The 23,740-nt window shown below is 42.4% G+C and overlaps 1 long non-coding RNA gene across 2 annotated transcripts in view; it reads left to right on the top strand.

Annotated features, from left to right (window-relative positions):
- Nucleotides 1–12,363, top strand: part of LOC311241460 — a 58,167-nt gene extending 45,804 nt beyond the window's left edge. For both annotated transcript variants that reach the window (XR_014620540.1, XR_014620541.1), the window contains exon 3: nucleotides 11,923–12,363. This is a non-coding gene — a long non-coding RNA (uncharacterized lncRNA). The remainder of the gene's footprint in view (nucleotides 1–11,922) is intronic.
- The last annotated feature ends 11,377 nt before the right edge of the window (nucleotides 12,364–23,740 follow it).

Genomic DNA, 23,740 nt, shown 5'->3' with positions numbered 1-23,740 from the left:
GGGTCCCCGGTTCATAATGAATCACTACCAGGTCCCCGGTTCATAATGAATGTTTTGACCCCCATCAGCCGAGGTTAACTCTATTGATAGGATAGCAGAGTTACTATCTCAGTACTCAAATGTTGAGCTGATAGTTCTAGGTGATTTTAATATTGATTGGTTTAGTAATGATTCAAACCATCTTGAGCTGATAGTTCTAGGTGATTTTAATATTGATTGGTTTAGTAATGATTCAAACCATCTTAGAGACCATTAGTAGTAGCCTTGGCTTATCTCAGTTGGTTACTGAACCCACCAGGCCAAACCAACAAAACTAAATCTAGGTCAAGTATAATTGACTTAATTGACTTGTTTTCTAATAAGACTGATAAAAGTATTGCTTGTGGTGTTTTTTAATTAGGTGTCAGTGATCACTGTCCTATAGCTTGTGTTAGAAACTTTAGTGATCAGGCTTTTCTAATTGACCTATTCCATAGCGACATCCACTACACATTGGAGATTTCCGATGTCGAAGTAGCACTCAAACTTTTTTCAAAAACCTTTCTCTCGATTGCTAATAAACATGCACTGTATAAAAGGCTTAGAATAAAAAAGATTATTAATCCCTTGGTTCACACCTGAATTATCTGCCTTTTAGGAGAGAGATGGAGCCTGGTCACTTGCCAGACGCTCTGGTGATCAGTCACACTGGGCAGCATTTAGACAGCTCAGAAATAAATGTACAGCATCTGTGAGAACGGCTAAAGTTGAGTATCACTTAGGGCGTTTTCACACCTGGCTCGTTTGGAGCTGTTGTTCCGAAACCTGGAGCGTTTACCCCCTATTTCGGTTCAGTTGGGCATATATGAACACAGCAATCACATTCTGTTGCGGAACAAAACAAGCGGGCCGAGACCACCTAGAGAGGGTGATCTCGGCGCACTTCCAAACGAACCCGACGCGACTCGTACGCTGTGAGAATGCAATCGACTTAACAAACCGACACAATTAATAATAATAATACGTCGTGGGTCAACGTGGAGCAGCGATGAGGTACACTGCGTCGTTGATATTTGGGCAGACGATCACATTCGTCAGATGCTGGAGAACACGCACAAGAACACTGAAGTGTACAGAAAGTTTAGTGACCGAATGAGGGAAAGGGGCTTTGAAAGGTCTGTCGAACAGTGTCGCGCTGCTGCTGCACGTTGTTACAGCGGAGATACAACAAGCAGAGCAGACCCTGAAATGGTGTTTGTGTTGCCGGGTGTCAGTCAGCCAGCCGCGCGCAGGAGAGGAGAGCCGGGGTCTCTGTAGTGACGCTGCAACAGCAGCACCGTGCGGGACAACGCCCCTCCCTCCCTCTCTCTCGCTTTCTCTCGCTTTCTCTCTCTCGCTTTCTCTCTCTCGCTTTCTCTCTCTCGCTTTCTCTCTCTCTCTCTCTCTCTCTCTCTCTCTCTCTCTCTCTCTCTCTCTCTCTCTCTCTCTGCCCGCGGTCATCAGTAAAGTCAGGCTTGAGTCAGGGTTAGGGGGGGGGGGAGACACGCACCCCAAAATCTGACCAATGAGTGACAGTTTGCTCGCGCGTGCATTTGTTTTGGTCCGCTGTTAACACAGCCGTGTGAACACAAACGAACTAAAGGACAAGTGCAACATTGTATCATTATAGTCCCTGTGTCTACCTGAATCGGAACAAAGCAAACAAACTACAGGTGTGAAAACACCCTTAGAACTAGTAACCAGTTCCTACTCAGATCCTGCTTTGGAAAGCGGTACATTTAAATAAGACCAGAACCACAATTTCCCTTCCTACAGAGATTAGAAAGGGTGACTCCTTGATCTAGGATCAAAAAGAGGTCGGTTTAGCCATCAACAAACATTTTATCGAAGCTGGTCATCTATTTTGAGAATATGTGATAAAATAATGCAGATATATTAATCAAATCATATCGGAACCTCTATAGGCTTCTTGAATTTCTGTAATCTGTTACAAAACATGATAAAGGTCATAGTATGCACCCAGCGGATAGTGGGGCGTAGAAATAAAAGTTAAAATAAGTCAAATAATAGCAAGTGTAAAATTAGCAGAAATATAAAATCACAGTATTTAGTATCTAACATCCCAACAGGCCACCTTGTTTATGGTTTGATTCAGTTTTAGTAGAATAGAAAAAACATGAAAAACACTTCAAGCCATTGATACCAGGGAATCAACTGGAGAGGATGGGTTGGATCCTTGTTTTCTCAAACTAGCTGTACCACTGGTTTCGGAGCAAATATATATTTGATCTACTAACCGGTGTGGTTCCTGTTGCCTGGAAAACAGCCCATGTGACGCTTGCATAAAGGGGGGGGGGGGGGGGGGTAAAAGTGACCTAAATAATTACAGACCTATCTCCAAGTTATCCTGTCTAGCAAAAATCCTGGAGTCATTGGTAAACAACCAACTTAAAGCATTTATCACAAAGCACTCTATATTTAATAATAATTTCAATTTGTGCCACACTTTACATTTGTAAAAATCTCAAAGTGCTACAGGAGATAAAGACAAAAAGTTAAATGAATAAAACAATTAAAATGAATAAAACAACCAATGAAATTGAAGAACATAAAAATAAAAGAATGAAAAAAATAAATGAATAGAAGTAAAAAATAAAAGGAAAATTCAGGCAAAAGCCTTGTTAAAAAGAAATGTTTTTTGGCCCCTTTTAAAAGCCTCGACGTATTGTGGTGCTCTCAGGTGGATGGGGAGAGCATTCCACAGTCTGGGTGCGGCAGAGCAAAAGGCTCGACCGCCCATGGTGTGCAGCTTAGTCCTGGGGGCTTTGAGGAGGTAGGCTGTGGCGGAGCGGAGGGAGCGTGAGGAGTTCCTTGAGGTAGGCAGGGGCACCACCGTGTACGCACTGGTGAGTGAGAGGGAGACCTTGTACTCGATCCTGTGTTCCACGGGGAGCCAGTGAAGTGATCTGAGGGTGGGGGGGGGGGGGGGGGTGTGATCATATTTGCACACTCATCAGGATCCTAGCAGCGCTATTCTGGATGGTTTGCAGCTTTTGAATGCTTTTACTAGGAATCCCGATGAGTGCATTGCAATAGTCCAGCCTGGAGTAAACAAAGGCGTGGACGTAAACCCACACCAATCTGGTTTTAGAGAAAAACACAGTACAATCTCGGCAGCTACTGTAGGGTTGGGCACCGAGAACCGGTTCTAATAGGAACCGGTTCCTAACTTTGTTAATTAATACCCTAGTTACAGTACAGCAACCAAATTCAACTATCAAGTCAACTGACAATGTGAATAGTATGAACAAAATTAAAGATTTTTCAAAAAATCGAAATAGAGAATCGGAACCGGAATCGTTCAAATCCAAACAATGCCCAACCCAAATGACATTGTATCAGCCCTTGACAAAGGAAAGCATTGTGCCGCCCTGTTTGTAGATTTGTCTAAGGCGTTTGATACTGTTGACCACCTTCTCCTATTACAAAGATTACAGTGTTGGCTTTGATACAGGTGCTTGCAGTTGGTTTCAAAACTTTATCTGAAAGATTTCAGTGTGAAAATGGGAAATGCCCAATCGGAGCTTCTAGCCATCACAAAAGGTGTTCCACAGGGATCAATCCTGGGCCCTGTCTTATTTACCATTTATATGAGAGCCAGTCCGTGTTTTCCTTTTTACCCCCTTGAATGCCCAAATCCACTCCAATGTTAATGTTAATATCGCCTAATCTATGTTTTAAATTATGGCTATGTGTCTAATCTGCCCGTCGCTTATCAAAGACTCATTTTCCAGTCAACATTGTCAAAGCAGATTGTTTTTTTATCGCTTCATTTCCCTTTGATAGCATTTTGAAAATCACTCGTTTTCGTGAAAAAAACAACCCATTCTATGATAATCTCCTTTTACTGGAATATTCTAGAACGTTGTCATTTGTCGGCCTATTTATGAATCGTTTTCAAATAAACGCTAGATAATCGATAGTATGTGTGCGCACGCACGCCTGTGCCGCGCGCTGATAATCGCTGCTCTTATTTCCTGATGGCTTTTACAGTCCAAAGCTATATCACATATAGGGGAAACGCTTATATATCCGTGAAAACGAGTCTGATTATCCTAAGACTGATGACATAGATTCCTTACCTGAGATCAGATGGTATCCAAATGGATTATTCCTGATCACCATTCGAAAAAATCGATCATTGCATTGATCAACCGTGTATACAGTAGAACACATAATCCCCGCTGCTCTTCAGGCTCCGGAGTGATGCCGGTCGATGCCGGCTGCGTGAGTGAGAAGTAAAATATGGAGTCAGAAATCCTTTCTCCCATTCACTTTCATTGAGTCCAATCCAAAAGGGTCATTTATAGTGATGCTCGATATTGGCTTTTTTACCGATACCGATATTCCGATATTGTCCAACTCTTAATTTCCGATACGATACCGATATCAACCGATACCGATATATGCAGGGTTTCCCCCCAAAAAAACGGAATCATTTCAGGTAACTAATAATTTCACTGGATGCATTCAAAAGGCTTTCTAAATGTAAGCATTATCTGCAAAATATGATAATTAAAAAAGTTAAAATTAACATACAAGTTGTTGAATTAAACCAACATGCATACTTTTGACAATAAATAAAATAAGAATTGGTTCTTACTTGCTTGCCTGGGTAAATAAGTTTTTTTTTATTTTTTTTTACCGATACCGATATTTTCCGATATCACATTTTACTGCCGATATCGGCCGATAATATCGGACATCCCTAGTGATTTACCATCTGGGAGATGATAGGGGGTGCTTTTTTCACATCTGAGCGCCTGGGGTGACTGGATCTCCAATGGTAGGCTCGCTTGATGCAATATGATTTCAGATCGCTAATAAAATAAAAAAAAACAAATAAAACGAATATTCTCGTGATGGGCCTTCAACCCGGGGGGTAATAACCTGAGAAAAGCTGTGAGTGGCATTCAAAGTGTTAATAATATTCTCATCTCTGAGCAGCTGTCAAAGCCACCTTTATGCGGATGACACAGTTCTCTATTGTACTGCTGATTCTGTGCAACTAGCCACTAAATATTTACAACTCTCCTTTGACGCCCTGCAAGATACACTTATTAGTCTAAAATGTGTGCTTCATGCCAGTTAAACTAAATTCATGTTGTGTTCCAAAGCCAAAAATATTGTTTATAGTGACATGCATATATCTACTCTGAACGGTTCTGATATCGAGAGAGTTTCAGAATACAAATACCTTGGTATTTGGATTGATGAAGGATTTACATTTAAATATCATTCTCGCCAGTAAATTACGGAAACATTTTGGCTTTTTGTATAGAAATAGAGCCAGCTTCCATATGATTAGCAGAAAGAGAGTTGTTGAAGCAGTGTTCCTATCTGTTTTGGATTACGGAGATGATATGATACGATACATTTATTTTTATTACATGGCGTTTTAACATTCGCCAAAATGCTTGATTGTGAATGGTCAATAGCGCTCCGTTGCCCCTAGCAGCGGTCAATTATTTCTCGATAATTCACCGCTGCTACGGGCAACGCGCAATAATGACCGCTGTTAGGGGCAACAGAGCACTATTGACCAATCACAATCAAGCATTTTGATCGCAGTCACGAAAGCTATAACCTCGTTCCCAGCTTTATCTCGCACAGCTGCACTACATCAGGTGCAATCAAGTCCACACCTGCCGATGACAGAGGAGCAACAGAACAACTGCGTCTGCATTTGATCTCGTCTTGTCGATGGTGTAAAATTAATTACGTATATTGTTAGTAAGTTAGCCATGTAATAATCGGGGATAATGTATAGCTATACTCGGTCATTGTCGCAAAATAATTGACCTTCACTGCGTTTAGAACACCATGTCAGTCAATTATTTTGCGACAATGACCTCGTAGCTATACATTATCCCTTACATATTGCGCCCCTCAACCAATAGTTACATCGGCCCGGGGCGCATTCCGGGAAAGAAAGAGAAACAAAAAAGACAGTAACAATACGAAAAAAATTAAGGTAAAAAAAAATACATGCAGTCCAACCAAGCAGATAGAGAACAGACAGACATAATACACCAGACATACTACAATACAAAAACTAGCTCATTGATTGTTTATGGCGAAAAGGTGAGTTTTGAGCATGGCCTTAAAGGTCCGTAGGGTGCTTGTAGATTTCAGGTTGAGTGGGAGCTTGTTCCAGAGGGTCGGTGCTGCGACTGCGAAAGCCCGGTTTCCCTTCGTCACCAGTCTTGTGTCGGGGGGATTTTTAGGCAGATTTGGTTGTTTGATCGGAGGGAGCTGGTTGATTGGACCAGGAGTTATTTTATGTAGGCTGGGGCAAGACCGTTTATGGCTTTGTATGTGAACATGAGGATTTTTAAATGTATTCGTTGTTTTACCGGGAGCCAGTGTAGGGATGCAAAGACTGGGGAGATGTGGTCCCTCATCTTGGTGCCCGTCACGAGCCTGGCGGCTGCGTTCTGGACGAGTTGGAGGCGGTTTAACTGCTCACACCCGTCTGTCGAGTTTCAGCTCGGAGTCAAAAAGGACCCCCAGGTTTTTGACCTGGGGTTTTATCAGGGTGGACAGAGTGCCCATGTTGTTGGTGATATGGGTGACAGAGGTGGGTGTGCCGAACAGGATTATTTCTGAGAAGTGATTTATAGACATGCAGTGGCTTCCACTCTTAAGCCCTTAGACTCCGTTTACCATTCAGCCATTCGATTATCACCGGTGATAGTTATGGTACTCACCATTGTATCCTATATGATAAGGTCGGGTGGGCTTCTCTGGCAGAGAGACGTAAGTTGCATTGGAATCTTTTTATTTATAAAGCCATAATTAGAGATTGTTCAAATTATATTAGTTCTTTATTGGAATGGACCACTGGACCCTGTCGTACACGATCCAGTTTTTGGCTTACACTTTAGAGTGCCTAGAGTTTGTACTGAACTTGGTAGATCTGCTTTAGGCTCTCTGCCCCTACATCATGGAATACCCTGCAGGAAACACTGAAACTAGACTCTCTAGTGCAGGGGTGGCCAACCTTTTTTGAACCAAGATCTACTTTTTTATTTACCACCTAGCCGAGAGCTACCAGCCAAAATTGTATATTGTAAGCCGTCATTTGCGGCTTTATAAAAGCAGCATAATGAACACAAATCTGTCAGTGCCGAGTCCGACCTCATCTTAAATAACAAACAGCATTGCTTGTTGTAGTTAACAAGGAGAGGAAGAGTTGATTAGCAAAAAAGAAAAAAAAATTTTAAAATAAAATTTTATTAATCAAGATCTACTTGAAATCAGCCCGCGATCTACCTGTCGATCGCGATCGACTGGTTGGGCACCACTGCTCTAGTGTCTAACCTTAATGACCAATCAGGTCACCACAATATGTAATTGTTTTAAAATTACCTCTTGTTTAAATTTTTTGCCATTTATTTTTCATCTACACAGCACATGTGTCTCATCTACTAGATCAGCACATGTCTCATCTATCAGAGCTCCTGGGGGGTTCATCAAAGGGAAGCAGGCTATTCTCGGTTGTGGAATAACTGTATCCCCCCGCCACCCCCAAGTTGTAATTACCCCCTCCCTGACAGACAGCCCATTGTAATTACCCCCTCCCTGACAGACAGCCCATTGTCCCCCAATATCCAAGCCCTGTCTAAACCTGTCTACCTTCAACCCCCCCCCCCTTCACCACCCCAAGCCCCCCCCCCCCCCCCCCCCCCCCCCCCCCCCGCCGAGAGAACAAACCACACAACTCACCGTTCCAGACAACCCACCCCAAAACACGTCACCCCCCAGTCAGGACAGCTGAAACCAGGGGTGGACGTATGGTCTAAAATTTATATCGCGGTATAATTTGAAGCATAGACGGTAACGGTATATATCACGGTATCAGTGTTTCCGTTAGAATAATTTTTTTTGCCTGATAGGCAGGCTATATAAAGAATGACATCCTCAAGGCATGTAGATTTATAATATTTTAACTTAAAACTAGGCTACTTTTGCGTATAAAGTCATTATATTCCAAATAAAATAAGTCCCGAGTCGAGACTCCGTGCTGCTCCCATTGCAAACAGCGAGGCTGGATGCTGGATTTTGCTAGAAGCATATGTAGCTGCAGAGCCGCAGAACCATGGGCGCTTTCAGGAGCCATGGGCAATTCAGCCGTTGGGTGGGGGGGCGCTGTTGAGCGGGCCTGTGACCAGACCTAAAAGCGCCCATGGTTCTACGGCTCTGCAGCTACATGCTATTCGCAACTCCACTGCTGCAGCCGTCCTCCCGCTGAGCCGTCGTTATCATAACACTACACACATATCATAATGTTTACAGCAAACTGTAGTTGATCACCAGGTATGTTTTATTAACGTAGAATAATTCATATAAGAAAAACGATAGGGAAATCCCTTACCTTTCTCCACTGGTTAAAAATGCCAGGAACTGAAATTGAAAATTGCTGTGCGCCGCGGTGATATGTGTTTATTATGAAATGACAATTGCGTGTTGACACGCCCACTGCGCGAAGCCTCCTAAATAACTTTTTCCAGTTTGCACATATCTATTATCTATGACTAATTCTATCTATTTTTAGGGGGAAATGTGATTGAAATAGTCGCGCTGTGGTTACATGACGTCATTGCTCTTTTAGAGCTGCTCTACCGGTTACACGGTATAGTCAAAATCCATACCGTAGAGCAAATTCATACCGTTTATACCGTATACCGTTTATACCGTCCACCCCTAGCTGAAACCACCACAGTCAGGACAGCTGAAACCATCAGTCAGGACAGACAGCTGAAACCATCATAGTCAGGACAGCCGAAACCATCACAGTCAGGACAGCTGAAACCATCACAGTCAGGACAGCTGAAACCATCACAGTCAGGACAGCTGAAACCATCACAGTCAGGACAGACAGCTGAAACCATCACAGTCAGGACAGACAGCTGAAACCATCACAGTCAGGACAGACAGCTGAAACCACCACAGTCAGGACAGCTGAAACCATCACAGTCAGGACAGACAGCTGAAACCACCACAGTCAGGACAGCTGAAACCATCACAGTCAGGACAGACAGCTGAAACCACCACAGTCAGGACAGACAGCTGAAACCATCACAGTCAGGACAGACAGCTGAAACCACCACAGTCAGGACAGCTGAAACCACCACAGTCAGGACAGACAGCTGAAACCACCACAGTCAGGACAGCTGAAACCACCACAGTCAGGACAGCTGAAACCACCACAGTCAGGACAGACAGCTGAAACCATCACAGTCAGGACAGACAGCTGAAACCACCACAGTCAGGACAGCTGAAACCACCACAGTCAGGACAGCTGAAACCACCACAGTCAGGACAGCTGAAACCACCACAGTCAGGACAGACAGCTGAAACCATCACAGTCAGGACAGACAGCTGAAACCACCACAGTCAGGACAGCTGAAACCATCACAGTCAGGACAGACAGCTGAAACCACCACAGTCAGGACAGCTGAAACCACCACAGTCAGGACAGACAGCTGAAACCATCACAGTCAGGACAGACAGCTGAAACCATCACAGTCAGGACAGACAGCTGAAACCACCACAGTCAGGACAGCTGAAACCACCACAGTCAGGACAGACAGCTGAAACCATCACAGTCAGGACAGACAGCTGAAACCACCACAGTCAGGACAGCTGAAACCACCACAGTCATGACAGCTGAAACCACCACAGTCAGGACAGCTGAAACCACCACAGTCAGGACAGACAGCTGAAACCATCACAGTCAGGACAGACAGCTGAAACCACCACAGTCAGGACAGCTGAAACCACCACAGTCAGGACAGCTGAAACTAGGGATATCCCGATCCGATCACGTGATCGGGATCGGGGGCCGATCGTGTGATTTTCAGAAGATCGGGATCGGGGGGGGGGGGGGGGGGGGGGGAGGGAATCGGGATTTAATTTTTTTATTTAATTTTTTTACTTTATTTTTTTATTCAACAAACATGACCATGTTCACGTCTTAAACTCATACTGAGGCCTTAGTTTTGGTTTTAAATTGCATATCATTCATTTATTTATTGTCACACAGAGCAGAAGAATTTTGCCAAAACAAATGTATTTCCTTTGATTTAATTATACATCAAATGATTTATGTCAAGGATGAGGGACATCCACTAGTTGCAGAACTTGCAGTCACCAGATTTTTACAGACGATGGCCGGTTGCAAGGCTCGCTTGAATGAAGTTAACTTTTCACCTGGATAACGTCAACATTCAGGGTGAATGTAATGTGAGAAATTGGGATGCATTTTATTTTTATTTTTATTTTTTTATCGGATCGGGAAAGATCGTATCGGTAGATACTCAAAATCACATGATCGGGATCGGATCGGGAGCAAAAAAATTTGATCGGGACATCCCTAGCTGAAACCCACCCAATGTTCCACTGTCAACTAAAAACACACTTCAATCAATATCTGAAATGAAGACTATCATGCACTTTGCTACTAAATCTACCTTTCCTATATTACTACCTACTATGCTAATATGTCTATACTTCTATGCACTCAAGACTGTATCACCCAAGTGTTAGGGATTTCCTATCCCTCGTGAATTCTTAATTGATTTGCCAGTGGACCAGTCGGCCGAAAGACGAAGCGGAAGACAGAGTATTTCTCAAACGGAGCTTTTATTCATTAGAGAAGAAGACAGCCAGTCAGCCCGCGCGGGCACATCACCAGTAGACAAAAGAGAGCAGGAGCACAGAATGTCCATATTACATGTCGTTTTATACACTCTTGAGACATGATTTTGCATGTATAACTGCCAGAGAGAGAGAGTGAACTAGGATTTTGCATGTTCTGCTACATGATTTTGCATGTGTGTGCACGGTCATCAGGTCACGCCACATGCAGGGGAAGAGAGACACAGACTTCTAGGCATATTCTTCATTAAGGCCTTTAGATATATAGAGGATATTCGTCATCAATGAACTGAAAAACCTATCACAAGTTCAACACTGTTTGATGAACAATGTCACTGACCTTTAGCTGCCAGAGTTGTACCTTCCTTCCTGCTGACTTGTACAGAAGTTTTAAGTCGCTTTGGATAAAAGCGTTCAGCTAAATGACTAAATGTAAATATAAATGTACATTGGGTTAATGTTGTGGCCGGGGAAAGCCAGGTTTCCTTTTGCAAAGTGAAAGACTGCGCTAGTAGGCCCTTTTCACAGCAGCCATTTTCACTTGTAATAACTTAATAATGAATAGTCTATATTTGTGGTTACAGCTTTGTTTACCCATCTATGACGTGGCCTATTGACACCTTTTAAAGGGGGATGTCACCCTTTTTAAGAATTCACATAAGGTTCTTCCCGTGCCCTGCGTCAGTATTTGTGAACACGCAACACTCTCTCCTAAGGCTAGAAATCAGAGAGAGAACTCTCTCTGAACTCTCTCTGAACTATCTGAACTCTCTCTGAACTCTCTCTGAACTCTGACCCCTCTCTGAACTCTCTGATCCCTCTCTGAACTCTCTCTGAACTCTCTCTGAACTCTCTCTGACCCCTCTCTGAACTCTCTCTGAACTCTCTCTGAACTATCTGAACTCTCTCTGAACTCTGACCCCTCTCTGAACTCTCTCTGAACTCTCTCTGAACTCTCTCTGAACTCTCTGACCCCTCTCTGAACTCTCTCTGACCCCTCTCTGAACTCTCTCTGAACTCTCTGAACTATCTGAACTCTCTCTGAACTCTGACCCCTCTCTGAACTCTCTCTGACCCCTCTCTGAACTATCTGAACTCTCTCTGAACTCTGACCCCTCTCTGAATTCTCTCTGACCCCTCTCTGAACTCTCTCTGACCCCTCTCTGAACTCTAGTTTTCTAAACTCTTTCATTTTGTCCCTTTTTCCTGTTTGCATCGTAGGTAGAGAGGGGACAGAGCTGGGATCCTCCCCGGAGCAGTACTATTAAAGGACCTGCAGTCCTATTAAAGGACCACAGAGCAGTACTATTAAAGGACCACGAGCCACGGAGCAGTACTATTAAAGGACCTCGAGCCACGGAGCAGTACTATTAAAGGACCAGCAGTACTGTTAAAGGACCAGCAGTATTATTAAAGGACCGCGAGCCCTCCACACCATATGACTTTCACATCCTGAAGGCAGAAGACGTTATGGTTCATATTGAAACTTGTTAGAGGTGTAGCTTCGGTTTTTTTTACGCACTTGACATGCCGATTTATTTTTCTAAACATTTGTGTGTGCTGTGAAACTGTGTACATGTCTGAAGTGCTAAAACTGAAGTATTGGTTTTGGATTCTTGCCTGTGAACGTTATGTTTTTTTTATTAAACACCCTTGGGAACATCCTCTGCTTCGATCATCCTGCATTTGGGTTCCATCACCACGTTGTAACAGAACGTGCAGAATGTTTGACATGTTGATTTACACTGGACCTGCTGCTAGCTGCTCCGGTACAAACTGGTGTGTTCCTGTTTACTGCCATCATCCATGAGGTAGAGTTCTACTGTGTTCTCAGTTAGTTCTACTGTGTTCTCAGTGAGGTAGAGGTTCTACTGTGTTCTCAGTGAGTTCTACTGTGTTCTCAGTGAGGTAGAGGTTCTACTGTGTTCTCCGTGATGTAGAGTTCTACTTTCCCAGAGTTACCTTGTTCCTGCCGACTTGGTCTGAGATGTAATAATAAAGGAGATACTTTTATTTGTATAATTTCTTGGTCAGTGCAGCTAATGCTTATTAAATGAGGCATCTCCTCAGTGCAGCTAAGTGTTATTAAATGAGAGGGATCTCCAGATCTCCTCAGTGCAGCTAAGTCTTATTAAATGAGAGATCTCCAGGGTTAGGTTAACAGATCTCCAGGGTTAGGGTAACAGATCTCTAGGGTTAGGGTAACAGATCTCCAGGGTTAGGCTAACATCTCTAGGGTTAGGTTAACAGATCTCCAGGGTTAGGGTATTTAACCCGCAGCACCATCTGCTGGACACATAGTTTCTTCCGTGTTGCTTCTCTGCTTTTTTACTCGACTGTTCTTTCATTGAGTTTGAGCTCTTACTGTAAGTAATGCATCTAGATTCTAGGCCCATTTCTTTATTTGTTGTTTGAAGTGTAATGGCACTCTTTTTATACAAAAAAAATATTTTATAATTCTTTCTTTTTACAAATAAATCTTTTATACAAATAATTGTGTATTTATTGAATATGGCACCAGGTCTGGTTATATACTGTAGTTACTGGAACTGAGTGAATATGGCACCAGGTCTGGTTATATACTGTAGTTACTGGAACTGAGTGAATATGGCACCAGGTTTGATTGATTGATTGAAAACTTTATTAACAGAATGCAGACCAAAGAAAGACTTTCGTCTTGTTTACATCAGGGTCCCCCATTTTCAATTCATCAGGACATACATGACATACAGATATACAGTACTGCTACATCTATACATTTATGACATACCAGATTTGCAAATACAGTACTGTTTGTGATACAAAAAGAGTCCAGAAAAGAGTATATACATTTGATGTAAAAACGACATTGGGGGTGGTGGGGTGGGGGCTGTACATTGGAGGTGGGGGGGGGGGGAACACTGTACAACTGTACAAGCAAAACTGTACATTGGAATATTGACAACCATACATGGTAATTTACTGTACATTGGAGGGGGTTGGGCGTTCCACATTGATGTGGCATAATTGCGAAACGTGTTTAGTCCCTTGTTTGAGCCGAATCTGGGTCTGGTTATATACTGTAGTTACTGAGTGAATATGGCACCAGGTCTGGTTATATATTGTAGTTACTGAAACTGAGTGAATATGGCACCAGGTCTGGTTATATACTGTAGTTACTGAAACTGAGTGAATATGGCACCAGGTCTGGTTATATACTGTAGTTACTGAAACTGAGTGAATATGGCACCAGGTCTGGTTATATATACTGTAGTTACTGAGTGAATATGGCACCAGGTCTGGTTATATATACTGTAGTTACTGAGTGAATATGGCACCAGGTCTGGTTATATATACTGTAGTTACTGAAACTGAGTGAATATGGCACCAGGTCTGGTTATAATACTGTAGTTACTGAAACTGAGTGAATATGGCACCAGGTCTGGTTATATATACTGTAGTTACTGAAACTGAGTGAATATGGCACCAGGTCTGGTTATATACTGTAGTTACTGGAACTGATTGAATATGGCACCAGGTCTGGTTATATATACTGTAGTTACTGAAACTGATTGAATATGGCACCGCCCCACCTAGCTGCCACTGGTTATCCTACACCTGTTTATCTTTCAGAACTATTTAAGGTGAAAACGGACAGAGTGCAGAGTGTATCTTCATTCAGAGCCTCCCTGATGCACCAGTTAGTGTTGGTTTTTGACTGAAGAAACGTTGGGAAATATTTTGCACTTGTATCATTCTCAGTAAAACATCGTTTGTGCCTCAAACCATTTGAAGCAGTATTTTCTAATCAAAGGTCAGGTGGTACATTCAGTCTTACAGTCAAAGGCACGGCAACGCCTCTACTTCCTTAGGTGCCTAAGGAAGTTCAAAGTGAGTCAGAAGATCCTTAAGAACTTCTACTCGTGCACAATAGAGAGCATCCTGACTGGTAACATCACCTCCTGGTTTGGGAATAGCACTGCACAAGACCGCAGCAGACTACAGAGAGTGGCCCGCTCAGCTGAACGCACAATTGGAGGTGGGCTTCCCACTCTCCAGGACATTTACAACAAGCGGTGCATGGGTAAGGCTAAGAGAATAATCAAAGACTCTAGTCACCCAAACAACTGCCTCTTTGAACTTCTGCGGTCAGGCAAGCGATATCGGAGTCTCATGGCCGGTACAGAGAGACTCAGAAGGAGCTTCTATCCGATGCTCAACGACAATAACACTATTTAACAACCCATCATCTACACTCACAGCACACACATCCACACGCACACACTCACTTTAAACAAACACTCACCGTAGCACCCACTTTACTCACTTTAGACAATTTAACACACTTTATATTTATTGGTAAAGAGATTTGCACTACAAGTCATACCTCATTGCACCTTACCTAAGTTGTACCTGATCCCATTTCTGCATTGTACTGTATACTGTATTGTACTGTAACTCACTGTTACTCTTTTTTACTCTGTATTGTATATTTTACATAATGTATATTGACTGAACACTTTGCTTACGTACTTTTGACTTTCTATTTTATACTTTTCATCTATTTTTTTTATCTAGCACACTCCCAGAGCTCATAACAGAAAAAAGGATTTCATAGAAAAGTATTCTGTATATTTTTTTATGACAACTAATAAAGAAACTAAACTACATTCCTCCACAGGGGATTGGTGCAAGTCATGTAGTATAGACTGATCTGACCTATGGTACAGGAATAATACAGTATATATACTATGTAAAGATGGATAGATAGACAGACAGACAGACAGACAGACAGACAGACAGACAGACAGACAGACAGACAGATATATAGATAGATAGATAGATAGATAGATAGATAGATAGATAGATAGATAGATAGATAGATAGATAGATAGATAGATAGATAGATAGATAGATAGATAACAGACAGAACGATAGACAGATAGATAGATAACAGACAGAACGATAGATATATAGATAGATAAATAGGCTTGTAGATATCTACAGTATCTATCTATCTACAGTTTATGCACAAGGCAGATGCTGCCCTCTTGTGGAACCACGATAGAAAGCAAATGCAAATGAAACTTGAAACATAGAAAGTACATTTCAAGAAAGAGACAATGCAAGTCTCATATAGTCATCCAACCAACAGATTTGCAGAGATGGAATACATCTTACTTAAGACAAGGTCTTAAATGTAATAATCAGAATTGTATGCCTTAAATGGTCTTAAAAAATTCTTTGATAGGTCTTAAAATATTTATGTTGGATTAGGAAATTACTTCTATGTTGCAAAACTCTGTATCTTGTTCAAATGTGTTTGGGGAAAACGGCCAGGCCTCCCTCCCTCACTCACTCACTCACTCAGTCACTCACTCACTCACTCACTCACTCACTCACTCACTCACTCACTCACTCACTCACTCACTCACTCACTCACTCAAGATTTTCTCATGTTGCCAATGACTAACATAATGACACCACAAATGTGTTTCTATTGAAATGGATTATGAACATAGGATTGATGTGTTTCTATTCAAATGGATTATGAACATAGGATTGATGAGTTTCTCATTGTGACTGACATTGTGACGCTCTGCATCTTCTAACTACACACCCTCAAGACCCCTACGTTCTGCATCTTCTAACTACACACCCTCAAGACCCCTACGCTCTGCATCTTCTAACTACACACCCTCAAGACCCCTACGTTCTGCATCTTATAACTACAGAGTCCAGACCCTCAAGACCCCTACGCTCTACATCTTCTAACTACACACCATCAAGACCCCTACGCTCTGCATCTTCTAACTACACACCCTCATGACCCATCCTGCCGTCCCAAAGGGCAGGCGGGAGAAGACATGGGCTGCGGCGTGTAGTCCAAGTGCTCCTGTCCGTCTTCGTCAGGGACGCGACAGCCTTAGCGATCTGTTCTGCATGTTTTTCCATTGGGTTTATCTTAAAACCCTTGCGAGCACGGGGAGAACATGCAAACTCCACACAGAAAGGCCCGGGAGATACCCAACCTGGGTACCTGGCAACACGGCAACCTGGTCCCCAAGCAGGAAACGAATCCAGGCCCTTCTAGCTGTGAGGCGACAGTGTTAACCACTACACCACCGTGCCACTGTACTGTACTTGTGCTGTATGATTGATGACAATACATTTGAATCTAATCTAATCTAACATGTGTACCAAGCAAAACCATGTCCCTTTGTTCTACTATATTGTATACACAAATTGTCCTTTGTCATACCATGTGTAACTTTTTGGATGATGGCTTATTGTTTGGGTTTAGTTTATTTGATCAGGATCCCCAATAAGCATGGCAGCAGCTATTATTCCTGGGGTCCACAAAAAGCTTACATTGTGACCATGCAACATAATAACTTACATCATAACCCATAATATTACTAAATAAACAGGGCCAAGACTTGTACAAGTACACACACATAGACAAGCTCCAAATACAACAATCAACATTATATTTACATTTAGTCATTTAGCTGACACTTTTATCCAAAGCGACTTACAAGTTTTGTACAACAAGTCAGCAGGAAGGGCACAACTCTATCAGCTGAGTAACAATGTTCATCAAAGTGTTGAGTGTAGGTTAGTATATTAGGACAAGTGCATGACAGTAAGGTTAGTTAGGATTTTATTTTTTTTATACATTTTTTTTTCAGATAATGATTGAAGAAGTGCGTCTTTAGTCGACGGCGAAAGATTGGACGGGTTTCGGCTGTCCTAACTGGGGTGGGCAGTTCGTTCCACCATTGTGGGGCAAGGACTGAGAATAGGCGACTTCTCTTTGATGACCCTCCCGGAGCTCGGATAGGAGTGGGTCTGAGGCGGCCAGAAAGGAGCTAAAGAACACTTGTATGTATAGTTGTATAGTTATGTATGTACATAACTATATGCCCACAGATCTATGTTCATACACACGTAAAACATGTGAATAATATCATTCTAACATAATGATGATGTTTAATTAAACATGTGAATAATATCATTCTAACATAATGTTGATGTTTAATCTTGTAAATCGCTCCTGTCTTTTGACACTTTATTATAGTTTGATATACCCATATTTATCATATTGTAATATTATTTGGGCCAGTACTTTTCCTACTTCTCTTCATAAACTTTTTATATTGCAAAAGAAAAGACTTGCCACTACTTCTAATCACCATGAACCATCTGCTCCTCTTTTTAAGCAACTTAAAATACTATCAATCTTTGATATTAATGTATACCAGATATGTATTTTTATGTTTAACTGCACTGTTCATTTAGATTTATTTCCTATTGTTTTCCATAATTGTTTCATATCAAACTCCAGTATTCATTCATATCCAACAAGGCAATCAAACAATATTCATCGTAATTTCTTCCGCACAACATTAGGTCAGTTCAGTATAGATTTAGAGGTCCTACTATTTGGAATGCAAAACCCTCCATAATAAAAATTTGCTCATCTATTTCATCACTCAAATCCAAGCTTAAATATACATTAATAGTTTCAATCTCATAAAACCATTAATGTCACTTTGTTTTACAGTTTCATGTTAATTTGTTTAGACTAATTATTAATTATTAATGTTGTTGTTATTATTATTACTTTTATTGTTATCATTATTATTATCTTAATATTATGAAATTTGTTTTATGAACTTATTTCACTTAACTTTTATATTTGTGTTTATTTTTTTTAATCCAATGATTTAATGAGTTGAGGCCCCGTATCGGCCCATCTGGGTCTCTCTCTTGCCTCTACTCAGCACCTTTATACACTTTATATCATGATGAATGTTCATAACTCACCTTTACAATCACATTTGAAAAACGTGAAAGACAATTTCTCACAACTTTCTTCACGTACTGCACACACACAAATACTCACTCACTCTGTGAGAGTGATTTCAATGTAATAAGAAACTGAAAAATAATATGTAACTATTAGGTGACCTGTAACTATTAGGTGATGTAACTTTTTTACCCAGGGACGGTGCACATTAATCAACATATTCAGTGCCAGAATTAGCTAATGAGCTAGTTTCCATCTGTAGTGGACCCTGCCTAACATGCATGTCTTTATGGTGTGGGAGGAAACCCACGCGAACATGCAAATATAACCAATGCGTTGTGTACTTTTTTTAATTGAAAGACAGACACTTGCTCCACGGTCTTGGGTGGTTTATTCTGGTAACACACAAAAGATCCTGGTCAGACAGGTTATGTGGTCGGCTCATCAGACACCTCGAACACCGCTCACACGGGCTCCTTCCTCATGTAATGATCAATATAATAACATGAAATAAACAATGTACAATCAAATGACAATATTTAGTACCTGGTAACACACAAAAGATCCTGGTCAGTCAGTTATGTGGTCGGCTCATCAGACACCTCGAATACTGCTCACTACAGGAGAATTAGGAATAATTAGCCTACTAGCATGTGGGCTAGTTATATACATTTTCGACACCATCTCACTTAATTATTATTTTAACACATTTACCATACGGTCGCTACCTTCTACAATGTATTGTCAACATGCCTACATTAATACTTCCAACTAGTAGTGAGAGTTAAACATTTAGGAATGTTATGTTTATTCTGGGTGTACTGTCTGTACTGTCTGTCCTTCCTCATGTAATGGTACCACGCTAACGTGAACACTTGGGTTGAAGCCCACAAGGAAACGCCCACCAACCAATAAGAATCCCTAGAACAATTAAGTGCCATGCTATTGGGTCTTAGTTACCTTGACAAGTGGAATCACAATAAACTCTGTTACGTTCCCCCCTGCTGAATTCCACTTGCCCACACACTCCCAACAGAAAAGGAAAGAAAACAAAAAAATTATCCAAACCAGGCACAAAACACTACAGCATAATACAAATTACATTAAAAGAAAATCACATCCTATATAAAAAAAAAAATTCTAAGTCTAATTTGAGGATGCAGACCCTGCAATAAAACACGTAGTCCAGTCAAAAGACTATTCTTCACAAGAATTAGAAAAGCAATTGGTCGGCCAAACCCCTACTCCTCATAGGCGAAACATGCCTGTTACATGTTAATATATACACTATGACTGTTAACAGCTCAAATTAAACCCAAAACGTCCAGAGACCGGATCCCTCCCCAGAACCCAGCCTCCCATCAACACCATGTGAGACTCCCGCACGGTCAAAAAAAATTCTCATCTCTTTCCTCTGACTAGAATAAAGATGATAACAAATAAAACAGAAATACCCTGAACCCCAACTGGGTGAAAAATTCAAACTATCTCATATCTATGATCCATCATCTCAATTAACCGTGACACAGGCTTAAATAACCTGCCTGCTCTCGACCTAACATGACTCAATGACCTTCCAACTACAACTGAAATGGCAGTATCGTGTTGTGTGGTGATAGGTGCATCTTTGTCATTCATGTCAGATATGGAAGTACATGTGCGGTCAGTATGAGACCTGTTATCATCAGACAGTCCATCATTCACATGTGCACTCTCAGGCTCAATTGAATCTTGAGATACCAGTGCCCCAAGGATATTGCCAAGTAGAGCAGGGTAGTCAGGCTGTGATGACCCCAGAGCTGGATCAAGACTTGGAGGGTCCTGGGCACCATCATCCTCCTGGCCCATGACACTAGTCCCCTCTGCAGGCAATTCTGACACCCAGACACTGGTTCTGTACTCAGCAGAAACCGATGAAGCTCCAACCTCATCTTCATGGTTTCGCCGCTCACTGAGATCTTCAGACTCAGACATGTCAGACATATCCATCTCCTCCTCAGAAGCAGCATCAGAGATTGGGAGGAAGTTGACTGGTGTTATCAGATAACTAGAGTAGTTGAATAAAAAAATTCCTAAATCCCTGCTCCACTCAAATCAGAACACAATGATGTGTTCGTTCTGATAAATAGATCAACATTGCCACCTTGTGGCGTATGTGCAATACTGCGCTCTGCTACCTGAGGGAAACCTCTAACTCGTTTTCAATCTGATAAATGATCCGATGCTGCCACCTTGTGGCGAATGTACAACACTGCACTATTGTTTGATCAGCCTGTTTATATAACGCGAGTCACGGGGACTCAAGGCCCTTTCTCACTCACTGCTCTGTGTCGAATCAGACCCGGCTCGCATCAGAAAAGGGTGTGTCTGTCTGAGTGAGAACGCTGTCCCCCGTCCCCGCCCCCCGCTGATTCGTCCCCGGGGGCGCTGAACCGGGGCCGGTGAAATAGGTGGTCTCAGGTGCGCACTAGTGGGGGCGGTTAGGCCTGGCAATTTTGTTTGCCATTGCTATGTCTATACATTGTTCGAATGCATTTATTTCTATTAGACCAGTGGTGCCCAACCAGTCGGCCGTGGTCGACCAGTAGATCAATGACATGCAATATAATTGCCACAAGCGATGGGATAATGTTAGCTTCTGAACAGGCTAGCTAACTAGCGTTAGCCGTTAGCCATTGCTGTATACTATACTTTCTTGTTCGAATGCATTTATTTCTATTAGACCAGTGGTGCCCAACCAGTCGGCCGTGGTCGACCAGTAGATCAATGACATTCAATATAATGCATATAATCGATGCAGCAATGTTACTAGTAAAGGCTAAGCTAACTAGTGTTTAGCCGTTAGCTTAGCGCTATCGTTAAAACGCTCAAAAGCGGACTCTACAACACCATCCATTCGTGATAAAATGGGGTGGGTTATATTGACAAGGCTTGACAACAGAGGTTCAAATATAACTTCATATTTATTGGCAATTTGTTCATTTTATATCAGCATCCAGAGTCCGCAGTTGTGTTAAGACATTCCTGTTTACATTTTCGAACGTGACATCATCGCCTACGGCAAGCGTAGACGCTCAAAAGGCAAACCGTAAACAGAACCCGAAGCGAACCAAGACTGCAGTGTGTACACAAACTAGAGGGGGGAGAGGGGGGGGGTGGGGGGGGGGGGGGGGGTGGGGGGGGGGGTTCGCACTCTGACCCGGAATGAGGGCGGTACGCGACCGGTACGGACAGAATGAGTGAGTGAGAAAGGGCCCTCAGCTGCAACACTGCGCTCGGACTCACTCAGCTGCAACACCAGTAGGAATCTTCTGGAACGTGGCGAATCCCTCGATGACGATTCCAGAAGCACGGTCGCGGCACCATTATAACCAATGCGTTGTGTACTTTTTTTAATTGAAAGACAGACACTTGCTCCACGGTCTTGGGTGGTTTATTCTGGTAACACACAAAAGATCCTGGTCAGACAGGTTATGTGGTCGGCTCATCAGACACCTCGAACACCGCTCACACGGGCTCCTTCCTCATGTAATGATCAATATAATAACATGAAATAAACAATGTACAATCAAATGACAATATTTAGTACCTGGTAACACACAAAAGATCCTGGTCAGACAGCCAGGTTATGTGGTCGGCTCATCAGACACCTTGAACACTGCTCACTACAGGAGAATTAGGAATAATTAGCCTACTAGCATGTGGGCTAGTTATATACATTTTCGACATCTCACTTAATTATTATTTTAACACATTTACCATACGGTCGCTACCTTCTACAATGTTACCTTGACAAGTGGAATCACAATAAACTCTGTTACACAAACTCCACACAGAAAGGTCCCCTGCTGGGGTTCGAATCCAGGACCTTCTTGCTGTGAGGCAGCAGTGCTAACCACTGTACCACCGTGCCGCCCTGTTAGATGACATGTAACTGTTAGGTGATGTAACTGTTAGGTGACATGTACGTATTTCTTTGAATGCAATGGGTCCTAAAGATAATATGAAGAGAAAGTAATTTAAATGTTTTATTTGTAAAGAGCAAAAAGCACACTTGTTTTCTGCTTGAAACACATTAGTATAAGGAGGATTCCACCCTTGAGTCGGGTAGGAGGGGTGGGTGGGGAACACTGTACAACTGTACAAAGTCCGCCAGGGCTGCCTATTTCAGTAATTTTATCTCATCCAACAAGCACAATTCCAGAGTATTATTTAAAACCATTAACACGTTTGTCAGCCCCCCTCCCCCTACACCAGTGCTGTCAAATGAGGACTGTAACCGCTTTCTTCAATTTTTTGTCACCAAGGTTGCTAATATAATGGCAAACATCACTCCTTTGCTATCCCCCCTTCCCCTCCATCCCACCACTCAAGCATCCCTGAGCAATTTTTCACCTGTCTCTCTGGATGATCTCACCATCTTAGTCACCTCCATGAAGACATCCTCGAGCCCCCTAGACATCCTTCCTACATCCATGTTCAAGGAAGTTTTCTGCTCTGTTGGCCCCAGTCTAGTCACTCTCATAAACTCATCCCTAGCCTCTGGTTCTGTCCCAATCAATTTTAAGGAGGCAGTCGTACAGCCACTCCTTAAAAAGCCCAACCTAGACCCCACCATCCATAACAATTTCAGACCCATCTCCAAGCTGCCTTTTGCATCAAAGGTGTTAGAAAAGGTTGTAGCCAACCGGCTCACCACCCACATGTCACAAAATAACATCTCTGACTAATTCAAATCTGGCTTCCGCAAACTCCACTCCACTGAATCTGCCCTTCTCAGATATATCAAACGATCTCCTGATGTCTGCTGACTCTGGTGAATGCTCTGTTCTGGTCCTGTTATACCTGAGTGCAGCGATTGATACGGTCAACCACAGCATCCTTTTGGACAGGCTCAGGGAGTGGGTGGGCATCTCTGGGAGCGCTCTAAGCTGGTTTGCCTCTTACTTAAAGGGGAACTCCAACATTTTGGGAAATTAGCTTATTTAACATCTTCCCTGGAGTTAGACAAGAAGATACATACCTTTTTTGTCTCTGTGCGTGCATTTTAGCTTTGGGAATAGACGCTCCGTTAGCATAGCTTAGCTTCATCACTGGAAGTGAGGCAGGACAGTAGCCTTACAGTGCCTTACAGTGTATTGCAAGGTCTGACATTGACCAAATTTGATATGCATGACCTTGGTGGGCTCTAGGTCAACTCCTGAAAAGGGGGTCAATGTCAGACCTTGCAATCAAAAGTTAGGGGGC

This window comes from Notolepis coatsorum, assembly GCF_963971535.1.
Source record: "Notolepis coatsorum genome assembly, chromosome: 15".
In the NCBI taxonomy this organism is placed as follows: Eukaryota; Metazoa; Chordata; class Actinopteri; order Aulopiformes; family Paralepididae; genus Notolepis; species Notolepis coatsorum.
The sequence above is the reverse complement of the archived record's forward strand: the minus strand, read 5'-3'. Positions and strand labels throughout refer to the sequence as shown.